Raw genomic sequence first — 16,761 nt, forward strand, 5'->3', positions numbered from 1 at the left:
ACGCTCACCAAGATGCATCTATGGAGTCTACTAGCAACGAGGGGAAAGGAGTGGATCTACATACCCTTGTAGATCGCGAGCGGAAGCGTTCCAATGAACGTGGATGACGTAGTCGTACTCGCCGTGATCCAAATCACCGATGACCGAGTGCCGAACGGACGGCACCTCCGCGTTCAACACACGTACGGTGCAGCGACGTCTCCTCCTTCTTGATCCAGCAAGGGGGAAGGAGAGGTTGATGGAGATCCAACAGCACGACGACTTGGTGGTGGATGTAGCGGGTCTCCGGCAGGGCTTCGCCGAGCTTCTGCGAGAGAGAGAGAGGTGTTGCAGGGGAGGAGGGAGGCGCCCAAGGCTTAGATGTTGCTGCCCTCCCTTCCCCCCACTATATATAGGGCCAAGGGAGAGGGGGGGGCGCAGCCTTGCCCCTTCCTTCAAGGAAGGGTGCGGCCAGGGGGGAGTCCTTCCCCCCCAAGGCACCTCGGAGGTGCCTTCCCCCTTTAGGACTCTCCCTTCTTTCTTATCTCTTGCGCATGGGCCTCTTGGGGCTGGTGCCCTTGGCCCATATAGGCCAAGGTGCACCCCTTACAGCCCATGTGGCCCCCCGGGGCTGGTGGACCCCCTTGGTGGACCCCCGGACCCCTTTCGGCACTCCCGGTACAATACCGATAAAGCGCGAAACTTTTCCGGCGACCAAAATAAGACTTCCCATATATAAATCTTTACCTCCGGACCATTCCGGAACCTCTCGTGACGTCTGGGATCTCATCCGGGACTCCGAACAACTTTCGGGTTTCCGCATACATATATCTCTACAACCCTAGCGTCACCGGACCTTAAGTGTGTAGACCCTACGGGTTCAGGAGACATGCAGACATGACCGAGACGCCTCTCCGGTCAATAACCAACAGCGGGATCTGGATACCCATGTTGGCTCCCACATGTTCCACGATGATATCATCGGATGAACCACGGTGTCGAGGATTCAATCAATCCGTATGCAATTCCCTTTGTCAATCGGTATGTTACTTGCCCGAGATTCGATCGTCGGTATTCCAATCTCGTTACCGGCAAGTCTCTTTACTCGTACCGCAATGCATGATCCCGTGACTAACGCCTTAGTCATATTGAGCTCATTATGATGATGCATTACCGAGTGGGCCCAGAGATACCTCTCCGTCACACGGAGTGACAAATCCCAGTCTCGATCCGTGCCAACCCAACAGACACTTTCGGAGATACCCGTAATGCACCTTTATAGTCACCCAGTTACGTTGTGACGTTTGGCACACCCAAAGCACTCCTACGGTATCCGGGAGTTGCACGATCTCATGGTCCAAGGAAAAGATACTTGACATTGGAAAAGCTCTAGCAAACGAAACTACACGATCTTTTATGCTATGCTTAGGATTGGGTCTTGTCCATCACATCATTCTCCTCATGATGTGATCCCGTTATCAATGACATCCAATGTCCATAGTCAGGAAACCATGACTATCTGTTGATCAATGAGCTAGTCAACTAGAGGCTTACTAGGGACAGGTTGTGGTCTATGTATTCACACATGTATCACGATTTCCGGACAATACAATTATAGCATGAATAATAGACAATTACCATGAACAAAGAAATATAATAATAACCATTTATTATTGCCTCTAGGGCATATTTCCAACAATATTTGACCTCACCTTCCTATCTGTACGCCACTCAATTATATTAATTTACTTACCATGCAATGCATGAGCCAGGTTACCAAATGCCAAAATCAAAATTCCAATTCTTGGTTCTTCCCACCTACCCATGCCATACAAAGTGGAATTATGTCTCCTAGTTTTGGCTCCCGTCGCAATGCATGGTACATACCTAGAGTAAACAAAATCACAGCGCATATGAAAAAACATCAGTACAGTTAAATGATTTTGAGGTGTTAGTAGGTTTTAGTCCCGTAGTAGATGTCTCATTTAGCGAGCATGTGAAAAAAATGCAGAGAAGGGGGAAACGGCAAAATCACAGCGCATATGAAAAAAACATCAGTACAATTAAATGATTTGAGGTGTTAGTACGTTTTAGTCCCGTAGTAGATGTCTCGTTTAGCGAGCATCAACAGCGGGTTCCCTGCTAATGCTCCAACTCGCTCCCTGCCCCCTCCCGTCCCCTTCTAGTCGGTCAGTGTTCTTTTGGGTGTTGTGTACTGAATATTTCCGTTAAGAAATTAATGAAAAGGGGTGTGAGCCCGGTTGAAAAAAGAAGTCCTTACGTATGGCTCGATCTGATCTGACCTGGACCCGAATCCTACAAGGCAGGCCGAATGGGCTGCTTCCTAGCGGGCCTGTATAATCCCTTGTCTGCAGAGAAGTGGGAGTCACTCAAAAAAAATGCAAAGAAGGGGGAAACGGCAATAATACTCGGATTGTTAAAAAGAGTGGTGGAATGCCCCCATGCAGGATCGAACTACAGACCATCAGTTTACAAGACTGACGCTCTACCACTGAGCTATAGGGGCCACCGGTTTTTTCCCATCACATCATATTTGACCGCACCTTCACAGTACATCGCTTAATCACATTAATTTACTTATATTTTGCAGCACTACATCAACTCCGCCTTAATAAATAACTAACTCTTGCAATAACATGAAATCATGCCGCTCAATTGCACGCCATATTTGACCGCACCTTACTGTCTGTATGCCGCTCAAGTCCATGACATATTTGACCTCACCTTCCTATCTGTACGCCACTCAATTATATTAATTTACTTACCATGCAATGCATGAGCCAGGTTACCAAATGCCAAAATCAAAATTCCAATTCTTGGTTCTTCCCACCTACCCATGCCATACAAAGTGGAATTATGTCTCCTAGTTTTGGCTCCCGTCGCAATGCATGGTACATACCTAGAGTAAACAAAATCACAGCGCATATGAAAAAACATCAGTACAGTTAAATGATTTTGAGGTGTTAGTAGGTTTTAGTCCCGTAGTAGATGTCTCATTTAGCGAGCATGTGAAAAAAATGCAGAGAAGGGGGAAACGGCAAAATCACAGCGCATATGAAAAAAACATCAGTACAATTAAATGATTTGAGGTGTTAGTACGTTTTAGTCCCGTAGTAGATGTCTCGTTTAGCGAGCATCAACAGCGGGTTCCCTGCTAATGCTCCAACTCGCTCCCTGCCCCCTCCCGTCCCCTTCTAGTCGGTCAGTGTTCTTTTGGGTGTTGTGTACTGAATATTTCCGTTAAGAAATTAATGAAAAGGGGTGTGAGCCCGGTTGAAAAAAGAAGTCCTTACGTATGGCTCGATCTGATCTGACCTGGACCCGAATCCTACAAGGCAGGCCGAATGGGCTGCTTCCTAGCGGGCCTGTATAATCCCTTGTCTGCAGAGAAGTGGGAGTCACTCAAAAAAAATGCAAAGAAGGGGGAAACGGCAATAATACTCGGATTGTTAAAAAGAGTGGTGGAATGCCCCCATGCAGGATCGAACTACAGACCATCAGTTTACAAGACTGACGCTCTACCACTGAGCTATAGGGGCCACCGGTTTTTTCCCATCACATCATATTTGACCGCACCTTCACAGTACATCGCTTAATCACATTAATTTACTTACATTTTGCAGCACTACATCAACTCCGCCTTAATAAATAACTAACTCTTGCAATAACATGAAATCATGCCGCTCAATTGCACGCCATATTTGACCGCACCTTACTGTCTGTATGCCGCTCAAGTCCATGACATATTTGACCTCACCTTCCTATCTGTACGCCACTCAATTATATTAATTTACTTACCATGCAATGCATGAGCCAGGTTACCAAATGCCAAAATCAAAATTCCAATTCTTGGTTCTTCCCACCTACCCATGCCATACAAAGTGGAATTATGTCTCCTAGTTTTGGCTCCCGTCGCAATGCATGGTACATACCTAGAGTAAACAAAATCACAGCGCATATGAAAAAACATCAGTACAGTTAAATGATTTTGAGGTGTTAGTAGGTTTTAGTCCCGTAGTAGATGTCTCATTTAGCGAGCATGTGAAAAAAATGCAGAGAAGGGGGAAACGGCAAAATCACAGCGCATATGAAAAAAACATCAGTACAATTAAATGATTTGAGGTGTTAGTACGTTTTAGTCCCGTAGTAGATGTCTCGTTTAGCGAGCATCAACAGCGGGTTCCCTGCTAATGCTCCAACTCGCTCCCTGCCCCCTCCCGTCCCCTTCTAGTCGGTCAGTGTTCTTTTGGGTGTTGTGTACTGAATATTTCCGTTAAGAAATTAATGAAAAGGGGTGTGAGCCCGGTTGAAAAAAGAAGTCCCGTAGTAGATGTCTCATTTAGCGAGCATGTGAAAAAAATGCAGAGAAGGGGGAAACGGCAAAATCACAGCGCATATGAAAAAACATCAGTACAATTAAATGATTTGAGGTGTTAGTACGTTTTAGTCCCGTAGTAGATGTCTCGTTTAGCGAGCATCAACAGCGGGTTCCCTGCTAATGCTCCAACTCGCTCCCTGCCCCCTCCCGTCCCCTTCTAGTCGGTCAGTGTTCTTTTGGGTGTTGTGTACTGAATATTTCCGTTAAGAAATTAATGAAAAGGGGTGTGAGCCCGGTTGAAAAAAGAAGTCCTTACGTATGGCTCGATCTGATCTGACCTGGACCCGAATCCTACAAGGCAGGCCGAATGGGCTGCTTCCTAGCGGGCCTGTATAATCCCTTGTCTGCAGAGAAGTGGGAGTCACTCAAAAAAAAAATGCAAAGAAGGGGGAAACGGCAATAATACTCGGATTGTTAAAAAGAGTGGTGGAATGCCCCCATGCAGGATCGAACTACAGACCTTCAGTTTACAAGACTGACGCTCTACCACTGAGCTATAGGGGCCATTTTGCCATATTTTCCGTGGCTAGCAAAATCGATTTCACCCTTTGCATTTCCACACACAGGTCGGCATCTGGAGACAGGCCATACTGCCCAACCTAATCCAATCGTTGGACTAACTACTAGGGGACGTTGTTCTGTCCACAAAATCACAGCGCATTTGAAACGGAAAACCACCAGCAGCACAGTGCGGTAGTACGTCACGGTGGTCCTGCATCTGCATGCCGTCCCTGATCTCTCGGAAGGGCGCGGTCGCCCTGGAGCAGCTTGTCGTTTGGAGAGGCCAGAGCTCCATGCATGCACGCATATGTGTATCCTGCATGTGACTGACAGGCAGCCTCCCCTCTCATCCCGTGCCATGATTAACAAACACGGTGGGGCTCCTCCGCTCTGTGCCGCTGCGGCGCAGCGCGGCTCGGTCGGTCGACGACTCCCCGGCCCCGTCGCCCCTCCGTCTCTCGCCAGATCCAGATCCGCCGCAATGTAAATCACCCTTGAAACCAGCAAATGGGTGATACAGAGAGCCAGAAATCAGCAGCCAAGTTGAGCGTAGGAACGCACCTACACCTAGCAGGACGTAGAAAATGCTGACGGGAAAACAAGGGACGATTCCCAGCTGAGCTAAGCGGCTATTAAAATTAACATAAACCCGTGGCCATCCATGCAATCCACATCAAACTTTGGGGTTAAACTAAACGGGACCGGGGCAGCGCGGGCGTATGGTGTGGGAGAGCGACGTGCGGGTTCTCCGATTGGCCGTTAGGCCAGGCCCCCCACCCCCGCCCCCACGGCCCATGTGTCCTCCCCGCCCCGCGCGCCCGTCCGCGCCGCCGGCCGGGTGGCTGTCCACGATTCCGTTCCCCACTCTCTCTCTCTCTCTCTCTCTCTCTCTCTCTCTCTCTCTCTCTCTCCTCTCTTTTTCTCTCTCTCTCCGGAATTCCGTTTCTAGATTTTTCCTCGGCTTCGCGGGGAATTTCCGTTTCACTCGCCTTTAATTTGCTTTGCGGCGGCGACGGGCGCCGAATCGGAAATGCGACGCGCGCGGGCGAAAGAAAAATCCGTGTGCGCGCCCGGCGGCCGCACGAAAGGAAAGCCGCGTACGCACGGTTGCAACTGACTGACTGACGTGCGTACGCGTGGACGAGCTCGCTCCGCCAATCGCCGTGCAGCGACCAACGAACGCCTTTTTACTTCTTCTTCTTTCTTCTCGTTGTTTCTTGTACCAACTTATTTTTTGCTAATCAGGAGCTCTGATGATGTGTAAATCTGTTGGGAGAGCGGGCAGGCACAACGGTGCATGGTCCCGGAACAGAGCACGAAAGGAGGCACGTCCCAAATACCCCAAATGAAGTCTCATTCCTCCCACGTTGGCAGGCAGGCACGTATCCTATTCCACCGTAACCATAATTGAAGCTCTTGCATCATCGCGTGATGCGCCTGGCTTAGCTGGAACGAGATCAATTATGGATTGGAGGGACCCGTTCCACGCAAGCGGGAGGCCCCCTCTATGCTGTTCGATGAACATTTAACAGCATAAATATGGAAAACTTAGTCAGTTTTCCATCAACCACTGGAGCTAGCACAAGAAAGACCGGCGCATGAATGCTCTGCAGCTTTCTATAGAATGACGAGGTTTGCACACAAATTATGTGTCGAGGGTTGTGTTGATTGGGTTTGTTGTCATCGCCATGTCACATGTGTAGTTAGGCATGTCAGAAATAAAATCCATCAAAAAAAATATCCTTTTGACTTTTTTTCAAAAAAGACAATTTTTTGGCTAAAATAGTGTGAATAGTGACCTATAATAGCAAATAAATTTTGTCTTTTTTGATGTGAGGCCAACTTTTGTTTTTTTTCGTCGAGATTTATATATCAGTGCAAAAGTAAGTCAAGTGTTTTGTCAAAATAGTTCTTACCTATTTTGACTTTTTATTAAAATATTAAAAAAATCCCCATATAGAGTGCATATACAACCAGGAACCAAAGTGTATTTCCCTGTGACCTTAGTCATATCTTGCTACTCTAGTCTTCTATGTAAATAAGGAAGATTCCCATAAAAATACGGAACTTTTACGAGACAAAACTACACTTCAGCTAGTGATCTTGTGCGCCCCAGTGATATCTTGCTACTCTTCTCTATAAATAAGGAAAACATGAAAGGGTTTTTTTTTTTGCGACGCGTTCCAGGAATGTGATTCCATGACGAATCTTTGCAAACACTCGAAAAATTTGTCAATGTTTGTTTTCCGATTTTACTGTTCACCTGAGCTCGCTGAGAAACTCCGTGTCCTGAAAAACAGGCTTTTTTTTTCCACAAGACGAAATTATACTTCAAAACAGTGATCCTGATCCGCTACGATAGTATAGTCAACTTGCAGTCCTATATGTGCACTGTACGTACTTTGGTCCTTAAAGATCATGCCTCCTCCTCCGCATAAACCCAGTTGCCACCCAGCAGTTCGAGTTCGATCGCCGCGGCAGTGCGGAATCAAATAAAGCTTACGTACTACTCCGTAGCAAGCTAGCTTCCACATCCAATTGCAATTAAGAATCAAAGACGAAGCATCACGAAGCAGGCCGGCCGGCCGGCCGGCTTTGGTAATTTGGTTTGGTGAGATCGGCCGGAGGCGGTCAACTTGATGCGATCCTCGCTTCATCTGATGGCTACGTACGCCCGCTGCCTAGCCCCGGATAAACAAACCAACCTCCCCATCTCGCTTGTTTAATCCGAGCGGGCAGACCTCACATCTCGCGCTGGCATCAGCCACTAAGACCTACGCTCTCCGCTTCAAAACCTACGTAATCCCCATTTGCATCATCGCCGCATGTGATAATAACAGTAAATTTGTATCCTTTGTGCTCGTATAATAAGGTGGCCGCCGATCTGTCATGTGGGTTTAATTTTGCTTGCTGTTCTTGGAAGACACTTCCCGGGTTTTGTTCTCGCCGCCGCAAGTGGCCTCCGGCTTACCGCGGCCGCCTGCTCTGATCGATCACATGATTATCCCGATCGTTTGGTCTCCGATTAAGCTCCCCGAGGAAACACTCAACTAATCGTACTGTGTATATATCGCCGTAGAGTGCAATTTAAGGACCAATAATTCGTGTTAACGCTGAGGGCCGGCGACCAGCTAGCTTGCTTCTTCAGGTCGGCCGATAACAGTTCAGCTCAGGAATTATTAGCGAAGGAACGATCGTTACTGTCGTAAACAGCACAGCACAGCAAAACCCACAACTACATTTCTGGTGGTTGCCGATTGTTAATTAAGAAGAAGAAAAATGTCTGGTGTGAATCATTGGGATGATTGACTATTCATGAACTGAGTCGACATCCACAAATTGTTTTTGATCAACAGACTGGAGGCTGCGTGCGTCAGTCTACCAAATTTTTTATGCATTTCAGCTCACCAAGCGTGTATAATTTGTTAAATGGTGGCGGATAAATTATCTGTCTTACCTTGATTGGAGGAGCTAGTATGGCAATCCATTTAAAACAACTACAAAATTTCAAATCAGCGTCATGAGTTTAGAATTGCACATGGAGCTATAATCATGGAGTATCGGCCTTGTAGATCGATTTATTTTATAGATATGCATCTAGTTGATGTCGTAGAGGAGACAAGGTCTTAGAATCTCAAAAGGAAAATAAAAAAGAGCTCACAAAGAGTCAACAGGGCCAAAAAAACAAACTGGCCATGAAAAGCCACAACCGGCTGGCATAAGAGAGACAGGTAAACTAATTGCATATCCTATTACATGACCGCCATCCAAACCGGTTGAAGATATCCCGTGCTACCATCTCCCAGCGGGTAGATCCAGTAACCAAACGCTTCCTGCCTCCGTCGGAGTGAGTAGCGACCACATACGGATCAACGCAGTGGCTCGGAAAATAACCTGCAAGAAATGATATTTGTTGTTTTGTTAAAACCAAATCATTTCTGCAGTTCCAGATTGCCAACAATAAAGCACAAACTCCTACTCGAATATGTCTCGCTGTTTCGGTCTCAATCCCGTTAAGCCACGTTCCAAATAACGTGTTGACAGAACTCGGTGGAGTAATGTTAAATGCAATACGGACTGTCCGCCATAAGACTTTTGCTAACGGGCAATCAAGAAAGAGGTGTTTGATGATTTCATCCCGATCACAGAAACTACACCTAGTAGATCATGTCCAATTACGTTTTGCCAAATTGTCCTTGGTTAATATTACTGGTTTATGGACAAACCACATAAACACTTTGATTTTCAAAGGAACTTTAACAGCCCAAACATGTTTGGAACTAGGAATGGAGCTTGAATTGATAACATCAACATACATTGATTTAACAGTAAACTCTCCAGACCTACTAAGCTTCCAGCGTAATTTATCCGGTTGTTGAGTTAGCTCAACCTCCATCAGTCTACTTACTAGATGGAGCCATTCTTCCCAACGATTGCCAATTAGCGTCCTTCTGAACTGAATATTAAGGGGGTTGGATTGAAGTACTGTTGCAACGAACACCTCACGTCGTTGAACAATACGATATAGAGACGGGTATTGAATGGCAAGGGGGGTCTCTCCGAGCCAAGTATCCTCCCAAAATCGTGTACTAGCACCGTTGCCAATAATAAACTTTGTCCTATTAAACAAGGTTAATTTGACTTTCATAAGCCCTTTCCAAAAAGGTGAGTCAGTCGGTCTTGCTGTCACCTGTGACGAAGTTTTGGAGTGAAGATACTTGCTACGGAGGATCTGCGCCCAAGTGGCATCAGTCTCAATCGATAGCTTCCACAGCCACTTGCTCAGAAGACATCTGTTCTTGACCTCAAGATTCTCAATACCAAGACCCCCTTGGTCTTTTGGTCGACAGATGATATCCCATTTGGCGAGTCGGTATTTTCTTTTTAATTCATCGCTCTGCCAGAACAATCGGGATCGATAGAAGTCCAGTCTTTTCCTAACTCCAACTGGGACTTCGAAGAACGACAAAAGGAACATAGGCATACTCGTTTGAACCGAGTTAATCAGAATTAATCGGCCTCCGTATGACATGAGCTTGCCCTTCCAGCAATTCAGTTTCTTTACAAATCGGTCCTCGATGCACTTCCATTCTCTGTTTGTCAGCTTACGATGGTGGATTGGTATACCTAAGTACGTAAAAGGTAAAGTCCCCAATTCGCACCCAAACAATTGCCTATATGCCTCTTGTTCGTCATTGGCTCTACCAAAGCAGAACAATTCGCTTTTGTGAAAGTTAATCTTTAACCCGGTCAATTGTTCGAACAAGCATAACACCAACTTCATATTTCTCGCTTTGGCCAAGTCATGCTCCATAAAGATGATTGTATCATCCACTACTAGAAAAAGGCTTACTAGTGGCGCACCAGTTTTGCCTACTAATGGCGCACTACTGGTGCGCCACTAGCACCACGCCACTAGTATTTTTTACTAATGGCGCACCGCTGGTGCGCCACTAGTATCTGGTATACTAATGGCGCACCAGGCAGTGCGCCATTAGTATCCCACACGTGCGCCATTAGTAACTGGTATACTAATGGCGCACCACATGGAAGTGCGCCATTAGTAACAATTTTTTAAAAAAAAAATCATTTTTTCTTAATCTCATGTCACTATTTCACATATGAGATATCCAACACATATATATACAACAAGCATCCATATAACAATCATATCGAACACACAAGTTTCATCATATATACATACATAGCCAACACATAGTTCCATCGTTACATATTACAAAAGTTTCACATTGTTCATCCAACACCGTTATCCATCAATTCACAAAAGTTTCACATTGATACAAAATAAAAACACAAATGGAAAAGAAGCACTCCATCCATGCAAGCTTCCGTGAATTAAATCAAATCTGCAAAATGATAAACAAGAAGTTAGAAGAAGAAGAAGAAGAAGAAGAAGAGAAGAAGAAGAAGAAGACTAGAAGAATACTAGAAGAAGAAGAACACTAGAAGAAGAATAAGAAGAATAAGAAGAAGACTATAAGCTTATTATGTAAACTTGATCATTTTGTGCTAACATAAGTAATTTTGGAGCTAACCTATAGGAAACTAAGCATATAAGCTCTCTAAGTTAGCATATTAGAGCCAACTTAGGTAAAATGAAGCTAACCTATGTCATTTTGGAAAAGAAGAAGAGTAAGAAGAATAAGAAGAAGACTATAAGCTTATTATGTAAACTTGATCATTTTGTGCTAACATAAGTAATTTTGGAGCTAACCTATAGGAAACTAAGCATATAAGCTCTAAGTTAGCATATTAGAGCCAACTTAGGTAAAATGAAGCTAACATATGTCATTTTGGAAAAGAAGAAGAATAAGAAGAAGACTATAAGCTTATTATGTAAACTTGATCATTTTGTGCTAACATAAGTAATTTTGGTGCTAACCTATAGGAAACTAAGCATATTAGAGATAACATAGGTAACTAAGTATATATATATATATCATTTTGGAGATCTGACATACCTGACATAGTTCAGTTCTCATTGTTCTTCTCCTTCTCCTTCCTCAGCCTGATGCGCCAAGAGCGGCGAGGCGGTGGAGGCAGCTGTGGGATGTAGTCTTCTACCACAATTGGCGTGGTCATGTCGCCCAGCTGTTGGATCGCCGGCGCCACCACCGGTGCGTGGTCATTGTCAGGCACCACCACCATCGCGAGGCCACCTTCAGGCAGGACGGGCACGACCATCGCTAGGTCATCCTCAGCCACCACCATCTCTTGCGCATGGTCAGCCACCACCATCTCTTGCCCATGGTCAGCCACCACCATCTCTTGCCCTTGGTCAGCCACCACCAGCGCTAGGTCATCCTCAGCCTGATGCCCATCGTCATCCTGCAGCTCCTCATCCCCACTCTGCTCCTCTTCTCCCCCACTCCAGTCCGGATCATCCTTCTTGTTGTCTTTGCTGCTGCTTTCGCTAAAGCCAGAATCGATGTTGCTTTTGCTACAGCCATAATCGCTGCTGCTTTGGCTGTAGCCAGTGTCGCTGCTGCTGCTCCCATTGCCTGTCCAAATGCAACAATGACCGTTAACAATCGATGTGAGACAAAGCCAAATGTAGAGGAATAAGAAGAGGCAGAATGTACTGGCATCTTCGTCGTCAGCGTAGCGCATGCGACACATAGTCGTGTTGAAAACCTTCACGATGAGCATTGTGGCATCATCGTCGTACCTGAAGAGAAGAAAGTACCCGGTCCGCAGGTCGTAGGCACTGTAGAACTTCTCCCAGCCACGGCACAGGTACATGTGGCCCTCCTCGATCACCAACTCCACGTCCCACAGCCTGCGAACCCCGCTGTCGGCCTGTCGGAGCTTCACATTATCTGGCGGATCTTCACCCAGCATGTTCATAAAAGTGTCAGGCAGCCTCTGCAATTTGGGACAAGGAGTGATGTAGCAAACAACAGAGTTATCATAATGAGATGGGTGAAGGGGAGATCTCTCGTTTTATATACCTGCCTCGTGGCTAATACTGAAGTCCCAAGTATGACACTGAAGAACTCGAAAGCATCCAACTCGTACTCCGGTGAGGCAGAGCGGCGGTGGCTGCTTCCCCCCATCTCTGATAAGCAGCAGAAGAGACCAATTAGTACCCTTACAACATTATCATACAACATTATAGCGGCATAAATTTTGAGCAGAAGATAATCAAGTACACGAATGGACTTCCGAAGTTCTCGCTTCCCACCCATGATGTTGTTAAGCGAGGACTAGTGCCAAATGCATTTTCGGTACAAATAAAACAACAGAGTAATACTCTTCTACTTAGTTACCCCAATATGCATTTTAGGTACAAATAAAATACTCGGTCATTTTCAGCATGACCTTTGCTGAAAATAGGACATATGGAGTACCCGAATTTGCCGGAACGGAAGTTAATCGACATTCCGGCAAACTCAAGGGCCTCTCGGGGTACAGCAGCAGCATCACAAGTCCTAGATTATGATGACACAACACCTATGGCAGTTTTCACATACATGAGGTTCTCAGCAATGGTCACAAGTGACAGGAGCTGTGCCTGCCACTAGAATGAGCACTTTTAATTTTTTGCTTCTTCTTTTTTTGAGATAGAAGCACTTTCAGTCTCAGAAACAAAGATCACACATCTTTATAAAATCAACTTTACAGGAAGTATTCGTGTTAGGAAACATTAATAAGTATCTAAGTGTTTTCAGTTTATTTTATACAAAAGACAAACAACAGCCCTTTTCTTTTGCACCGGAAGAAAATGCTAGTACTATGTGATAAGCTTTAGAAAATGGAGTACTTACAGCAACTTAATAGGTGGTTTATTTTTACTCTGCTCTCACCCTTCCTATTGCGTAGTTACTGTGTTCCCAATGTCAGTGAATTTGCAGTCTTCAAAGATCAGAAAGTTGTGCTCTTCAGCAATCTTCAGAAAACAATTTAAGAACCATCAAATAAAAAACAAGCAATATAACAGTAGTTCTTGTGCTCATCCAGTAGCAACATCTTTCATACATGATCAGTAGTCATGTACCAAATTTTTATTTAAACTGAATTTGCAAATCACCAAGAGCTCTACTAGTTTCAGACTAGATTTACAGAAACTAGCTACCTTAAGATTGATAACAACAGAACCCACTAGCTGCCTTAAGCATCTCATCAAAAAAATAACAGGAGGGGATCCCTAACTAAAAGTATGCTGATAACTAAAATCAAGCAGAAAACCTTGGATGGCTGCGGTGGCGGTTGCGGTCTGGCGGCAGGTGGGAGGAGACGGGGCGACATCGGCGAGGCTTTCTGGGCTCTGGGGGAGAGGGCGAGCGGAAGCGAAGGCGAGGGGGGGTGGGTGGGTGCGGCGAAGGCGAGGGAGGGGGTGGGTGGGGGCGGCGGAGCCCGGGAGCTAGGTCGGCGTCGGTGCAGCGTTGTGCTCGCCGGAGGTAGCCATGGTGGGAGGAGGCAAGAAAACCTAGGGGGAAGGGAGGAGGGGAGGAGAGGGGAGGAATCACCTGTGGGAGAACGGCAGACTGCCGTAGGAGAACACCGACGTCGAGGAGGCTGCGGGCAGCGGCGCGTCGAGGAGGCGGCGCAGTGGGTCGGGGGATGGGGGAAGGGAGGGAGGGGACGTACGTGCTGGGGCGGGGCGGCGAAGGAGCGGCGGGGCGCGGGGGCGGCGGCGCGGGTGGATCTTGGCGAGGGAGAGGGACGAAGGGGAACTGGCGAGGGAGAGGGAGGAATTAGCTATAGGGGGGAAACATTCTAATGGCGCACTATATGGCTGGTGCGCCATTACTAGTTAGAACTAGTAATGGCGCACTGTGCCCTGGTGCGCCATTAGTATGTCTGGAAAAATAAATAAATTTTTTTTGTTACTAATGGCGCACCAGCACATGGTGCGCCACTGCTACATAGCAATGGCGCACCACATGTCTGGTGCGCCATTAGTGGCCATTCCATCTATAGCCCTTTTCCTAGTAGTGATCGGCGTACTGAAGGATGGACACACCTCCATCAACTAGATGAGGTACCAAGCCACCCACCTGGCCAGCCTCCTTAGCCCTTCCTATCAAAATTGCCAACATATCAACTACAATGTTGAACAGGATGGGAGACATCGGATCCCCTTGTCTCAGGCCCTTATGTGTCTGGAAGTAATGACCTATGTCGTCATTCACTTTAATTCCAACACTCCCTTTTTGCGTGAACGATTCTACCTGGCGTCGCCAGGCTTCATCAAAACCTTTCATACGCAAGGCCTGTTGAAGGAATGGCCATTTGACTTTATCGTACGCTTTCTCGAAATCCACCTTAAAAACAACTCCATCTAATTTTTTCGTGTGAATTTCGTGGAGCGTTTCATGAAGGACCACCACCCCTTCTAGGATGTTTCTGTCCGGCATGAAAGCAGTTTGGGAATGCTGCACCACAGAATGCGCAATCTGTGTGAGCCTATTAGTCCCAACCTTGGTGAAGATTTTGAAACTAACATTGAGGAGACAGATCGGCCTGAACTGCTCAATTCTCACAGCTTCCGTTTTCTGAGGATGCAATGTTATAGTTCCAAAATTTAAATGAAATAACTGAAGCTGTCCAGAGAATAGATCATGGAACATTGGTAGCAAATCCCCCTTAATAATATGCCAACACTTTTTATAGAACTCCGCCGGAAATCCATCTGGTCCTGGAGCCTTATTGTTAGCTTCAAACACCTCTTTCTCCGAGAACGGGGCAACCAAAATATCATTTTCATCGGCAGAGAGTTGAGGCACATCCTCCACCCTGGACTCATCCAGGGATACAGAACTATCCTCCGGAGGTCCAAACAACTGCTTATAGTACTCGGTTATGTATAGTTTGAGGTTATCCTGTCCTAAAATAGTTCCTTCATCTTGTTCAAGCTGAAAGATTCTCTTCTTTCTGTGCTTGCCATTAGCAATCAAGTGAAAGAATTGAGTGTTCGCGTCCCCCTGGACAACTTTGCGGACCTTAGCCCGCAACGCCCACTTTAATTCCTCCTCATGGAGGAGCTCTTTCAACCTCATCTCCGCTTCAAGTTTAGCATGAAGCTCCGTGGCTTGCAAAATCGTGGATTCGGCTTTTAAATCTAGGGACTGAATAAGTGAAAGAAGCCTTTCCTTTTCAACCTTATAAATCCCACTAAGGTGCTTAGCCCACCCACGTAAGAAACTTCTCAAATGCCTGATCTTATTCTGCCAGCGCTCAACAGAAGTCCTACCTCCTGCATCCTTAGCCCATTCCCTGGCTATCAGATCCAAGAATCCTTCACGCTCAAACCATGCCAGCTCGAATGAAAAGGAATTTTCGTTTCCTACGTGGTTTGGCTCACCCGAGTCCACGAATAAGGGTGTGTGATCAGAAATTCCGCACGAGAGAGCCTGGACCGTTACCAAAGGGAATTTTTGTTCCCACTCGATGCTCGCTAGGACTCGATCCAGCTTCTCAAACGTCGGGTTTGGCAAATTATTAGCCCAAGTAAATTTTCTACCAGAAAGCTCTATCTCTCTCAGATCCAAGCTTTCAATAATGGTATTGAACATAAACGACCATCTGCTGTCAAAATTATCATTATTATTTTCCTCTCTCCTTCTAATGATAATGAAATCACCCCCAACTAAAATCGGGAGCTCCTCGGAGCCGCAAATTCGGACAAGATTCGCCAAAAACTCCGGTTTAAACTCGGGCTGCGCTGCACCATACACCGCCACCAGAGCCCAGTTAAACCCATCAGCTTTGGACCTAACCCGAAACTTAACCGCGAAGTCACCCATCACTACACCTCGGACTTCCAGCGAATCACATCTCACTCCAAGTAAGATCCCTCCCGATCTTCCTCGCGGAGGCAGGTAGTGCCAATCGAAATCGACACCGTCCGATAAAGTATTGAGGAACTGGGGCGCAAAATTATCTCTACCAGTTTCCGAAAGAGCAATAAAATCCAATCTATGCTCGATCGACGCATCTGCAAGAAACCTTCTTTTAGCCAAGTCTTTCAGACCTCTACTATTCCAAAAGATCGCTCTCATATTTCGTCATGAAATTTTTTAGAGGTACGTATCCTAGCACCCCTGCGCACCGCCGAAGTCGGGTAAAATTTCCGCTTCCACTTGCATTTGGGTTTGTTCTGATCCTCCACCCGGTCCTCACAACCGGGCTCCGTGGATCTAACTACTTCACCCTCGATGGTGTCATCCTCTTCCTCTGACTCAGGAAAGGATGGTGCAAGGTCCGCACAAAAGTTATCCAGTACCCTAACTCCTAACGCCTCTATATCAGAGTCATTCATGGGTCTGACCACTGCTAAGTTTCGAATCATTTCTAAAGCGCATTCCGCTTCGAAATCCAGTAAATCATTTACAGAATTAGCGATTTCACTATCATTA

At 46.2% G+C, this 16,761-nt stretch overlaps 3 non-coding genes across 3 annotated transcripts; all 3 read right to left on the minus strand.

Annotated features, from left to right (window-relative positions):
* Positions 1-2,434: 2,434 nt before the first annotated feature.
* On the minus strand, positions 2,435-2,506 carry TRNAT-UGU (transfer RNA threonine (anticodon UGU)). Its single transcript has one exon. It is a non-coding gene; the product is annotated as a tRNA-Thr (tRNA).
* Positions 2,507-3,467: 961 nt separating this feature from the next.
* On the minus strand, positions 3,468-3,539 carry TRNAT-UGU (transfer RNA threonine (anticodon UGU)). Its single transcript has one exon. It is a non-coding gene; the product is annotated as a tRNA-Thr (tRNA).
* A 1,271-nt stretch (positions 3,540-4,810) lies between these two features.
* TRNAT-UGU (transfer RNA threonine (anticodon UGU)) lies at positions 4,811-4,882 on the minus strand. Its single transcript has one exon. It is a non-coding gene; the product is annotated as a tRNA-Thr (tRNA).
* Between the last annotated feature and the right edge of the window lie 11,879 nt (positions 4,883-16,761).

This window comes from Aegilops tauschii, chromosome 4, assembly GCF_002575655.3.
Source record: "Aegilops tauschii subsp. strangulata cultivar AL8/78 chromosome 4, Aet v6.0, whole genome shotgun sequence".
In the NCBI taxonomy this organism is placed as follows: Eukaryota; Viridiplantae; Streptophyta; class Magnoliopsida; order Poales; family Poaceae; genus Aegilops; species Aegilops tauschii.